The 4,303-nt window shown below is 50.9% G+C and overlaps 1 pseudogene; it reads left to right on the top strand.

The window, feature by feature from the left end:
* LOC131491315 (eukaryotic translation elongation factor 1 epsilon-1-like) lies at nucleotides 1-2,984 on the top strand (annotated as a pseudogene).
* The last annotated feature ends 1,319 nt before the right edge of the window (nucleotides 2,985-4,303 follow it).

Here is a 4,303-nt window from a genome sequence, read left to right as displayed (position 1 = left end):
ATGGAGGCCGTGGGGTGGGGTCTGGTGAGGACCGTAGTCGGCCCCCTTCTCGTGGCGTCCATCATCCTGGCTGGCAGGAGGGGCGAGGGAGCTCTCGGGGGTCTCCCTTCTAAGGGCACTCGTGGCATCCGTGGCGGCTGCACCCGCATGACCTCGCCACCTCCCAAAGGGCCCCCTCCAAACACCATCACGCCGGGGGTGACGGTCCAACATGTGGATGTGGGAGGGGAAGAAACGTTCAGTTCGTAACACTTCATGTACATGTACGGTAAAACCCTGGATCGCGAGTAACTCGTTCAGCGAGAGTGCCGCGAGACCAGCAAAGGCTTCTAATACATTTTCGCTTGATAGACGAGCGATGTCTTGCAACACGAATCGAACGTGATGCCAAACGTCACATGATCACAACTCAGCCATGGTTCCTGAAATTCGCTTTGATACACAAGCGCTTTGGATGACGAGCACGTTTCCAGAACGAATTCTGCATGCAAACCAAAGTTCTGCTGTTTGTTTTTTTTTTAATTTTTAAATGTTTTCTGTTTATTTTTGAGACAGAGACGGAGCATGAGTCAGGGAGGAGCAGAGAGAGAGGGAGACACGGAATCCGAAGCAGCACCAGGCTCCGAGGTGTCCGCACAGAGCCCATCGCGGGGCTCGAACCCACGAACTGTGAGATCATGACCTGAGCCGAAGTTAACCGACTGAGCCCCCCAGGCGCCCCCTTACTGTAATTCAAATTTGGCTCAGGTCTGATGGGACGTTGCCACCCGCTTCTGTGAAACCACAGGCCCAAGACGCCGGCCTGATTTTTTCTACGACATAAACATACGCACAAACATACATGTGTACGGATGTGTCTCGAGCGTGTGTGCGTGTGTGTGCCAAGTACATGAATAAGTATGGAAACAACTATTGCAGCAGATGCGTGTCTGTGTTTCCCCCACGATCAGACCACGCTCCGCGAGGGGCGGAGGCACCGCACCGGAAACCGCTTGCTCTGTGGAACAGAGATCTCGCTCGGCGTCCGCCTGAAGGGCTTCCAGCGAAGCCACCAGCCCGCGAGTCAGTCCTTTCCCTTCCCAGCTCCAGGGGTTTGCAGGCGTTTGCTCACGCACGATGCCCCCTGATCCCCGTTCCCTCTTGCACACTAGACCCTCGACTGGTATTTTTAAGCACCACACACCCCTTGTTCCCCAGACACCTCTGTCCCCTGCCCCGGTTATAGACCCTCAAGCATCCTCCCAGCCCCTCAGTTCTTCCAGCCTCCCTACCTCCGGACATTCCCTCTATAAACATGTTCCTGAAATCAGACACAGTGTTGCCGACAGACTTGAGCAGTGTGACTCATTCCTAAGGGCAGGCCCTGTGCTGAGTGCTTCGTACATGATCTCTTCGAGTCCTTCAAACAACCCTGACAGACAGGTACCCTTATCTCCATTCTACAGAAGCAGGAAGAAGTGTAGGCATTGACCCATGGTTTACACAATTGGGAGTAGCAAAAGTAGGACTTGAACCCAGATAGTAACCATTATCTCATATCCTCCCCTAACCTGGGGGCTATGCTTCTAGTAATATGACCAAATGTAGCATCAGCTTCTTAAAAAAAATCCACATCTCACAGTTGTCTCATTTAACTTGTGGCCACTGTGTCAGTGGCGTTGACTTCAAGCTGCCCATAGGAGTTACTAGAGAAGCCTGGTTAAGAATTTGGATTCCAGGGGCACCTGGGTGGCTCAGTCGGTTGAGCATCCAACTCTCGGTTTTGGCTCAGGTCATGACCTCACAGATCATGAGTTCGAGCCCCACATCAGGCTCTGCACTGACAGCAGGGAACCTGCTTGAGATGCTCTCTCTCTTTCCCTCTCTCTCTGCCCCTCCCCTACTCATCTTCTTTCTTTCCCTCAAAATAAATAAAACTTTAAAAAATAATACTTTATATTAACAATTTGGATTCCAGAGGCACCTGGGAGGCTCAGTCAGTTAAGCGTCTCACTCTTGATTCTGGCTCAGGTCATACTCTGACAGTTCGTGAGTTTGAGCCCCCAGTCTGGCTCCGAGCTGACAGCGAGAAGCCTGCTTGGGGTTCTCTCTCTCCCTCTCTCTCTCTCTCTCTCTCTCTCTCTCTGCCTCTACCTCCGCTCATGTGCGTGTTCTCTCTCTCTCTCTCTCTCAAAATAAATCAATAAACTTAAAAAAAGAAAAGAAGTCGGGTTCCCTGCGGAAGACAGCGGTGGCCCCGGAGCTGAAGTTGCCGGAGAAGCCCCCGGGACTGAGTGAAGGCAGCAAACACAGAGCTCAGGGCGAGCGCCGGATTTCAGTTCTTCGAACGAGCAATGGTCCAAGTCTAACGGACTGACTGCCAAAGCGGCTCGTCTTGTCGGGCCGGCCTGCAAAGAATGTTTGCTGGCGAGCCCCGCAGTGGGAAAAGCAATAGTTCAGCCGGGTTTGGAGTGCAGGGTAACTCGAGTAGATGGACGCTCCAGGAAGGACGATGTCCACGCTCCGTCGAAGGGCCGTAATTCAGATCTTGAAGGCACAGTCCACTTGCAGGATATAACTTTACCTTCGCAGATATCCTATTATACTACGGACGTCATCGCTTTGTAGTTGACCTGACGGTTCAAGAAAAGGAGAAATGTCTTCATGTGTGTCACTGGTCTTGTCACAGTCGCCATTACCCAGGGATCAGGCAACAGGCCACATCTGTGCATTCTGTCTTCATCAAGAACAGACTATGTACCGGGGCGCCTGGGTGGCTCAGTCAGTGAAGCGTCCGACTGCGGCTCAGGTCATGATCTCGAGGTCCGTGGGTTTGAGCCCCGTGTCATGATCTGTGCTGACAGCTCAGAGACTGGAGCCCATTTCAGATTCCACGTCTCCCTCTCCCTCTGCCGCTCCCCCATTCACATGTGCGTGCTCGCTCGCTCTCCGTCTCTCAAAAAATTAAAAAATTAATTAAAAAATTAAAAAAAAAAAACAGACTAATTCCCACTAGAAGCTATGATGACATACAGAAGTGTGGTCACAGGTATTTCCGAAGGAAAGTAAATTCTGGACCAGAGGACTCACATAAATTGATATGCAGTCATTCTTTGTTTGCTGACGTTGATAGAATAAACTTCTGTCTGGATCTTTTCTTTGTTCTTTCGTTGAAATTCTGCAGCTTTTATGTAAAAACTCCAACTGTCAAAACTGGAGCTGAGATCAAGTTATAAACTACCTTGTTTATATAGATGAAATTTATTTTCGTAAAATGTGCAAATCAGCGGCTTAATCTTCAGGAAAAAAAAATAGTCCTTTCAGTGGCTGACCTGTTTGGCAACTTATTGACCTCTCTCTCATATTTTAAAATTCATTTTCTCCTTATGGGTATTTACAGCTATTTGTTTACTAAAAACTATAATACATTGTGTCGAGGATACAAAAAGGGAAGACAGATGGATTCGTTTTCAAATATTTATGTAAGCCAGTAAATGTGGTTAGGAAGGAAGGAAGGAAGGAAGGAAGGAAGGAAGGAAGGAAGATAGGAAGGAAGGAAGGAAGGAAGGAAGGAAGGAAGGAAGGAAGGAAGGAAGGAAGGAAGGAAGGAAGGAAAACTTGGATTCCCAAATCCTATCCCAAACCTAGTTTAGAGGTAAGTCCTGGGGATCCACATTCTAAAGCTAAACTGCAGATTTTCAGGCCTCAAACTTTCTGATGCAGGAGGTGTGGAGTAGGGCTTGAACATTCCTATGTTTAAAAAACCTCCTTGGGAACAACCAGGGCTTGGAGTCACCTCTCCCCTCCGGGGAAGACTGAGCCTGGCAGGGAGGAGTCTGGAGCCTTTGCAGCTCCCAGTTCCACCACCCACCACTAGATGGCGAGACTCTACGCCCCCCGCCAGCCCGGCCCAGCTCAGCCCAGACCACCAGGCCCACGCGGGGGCAGGGGTTGTGGGCAGGTGCCCGCTGTTATCCCCGCCCCCTCCCTGCGCCCAAAGAGGGCGGCTCTTGATGGGAAAGGTCTTTTGTTTTTGTTTCCCCTCACAGAAGACCAGAAACACATCTTCAGCGGGACAGGCAAGATTTGGAAGCGGGGCTCAGGGCAAATCAGAATAGCTGTTGAACCCCACCCCCACCCCCACCCCGGAGGATTCTCTCCCAGGCAGGGCACAGTGCTGGAGGGGGGCTGAGGAACCGGGCCGATGACAGCCGAGGCTTGGGCAGTTCCCAGGTGGGTGGCCCTAGGAGCAAGGACATGCTGGGAGCTAGCAGGGTAGGGTACTTTTTCTGCAGCCATTGTTCCCAGGCAGAGAAGGCTATAA

The sequence above is a fragment of the Neofelis nebulosa genome, chromosome 2 (assembly GCF_028018385.1).
Source record: "Neofelis nebulosa isolate mNeoNeb1 chromosome 2, mNeoNeb1.pri, whole genome shotgun sequence".
Lineage (NCBI taxonomy): Eukaryota > Metazoa > Chordata > Mammalia > Carnivora > Felidae > Neofelis > Neofelis nebulosa.
Note: the sequence above shows the minus strand (reverse complement) of the source record. Positions and strands in the feature narration are given on the sequence as shown.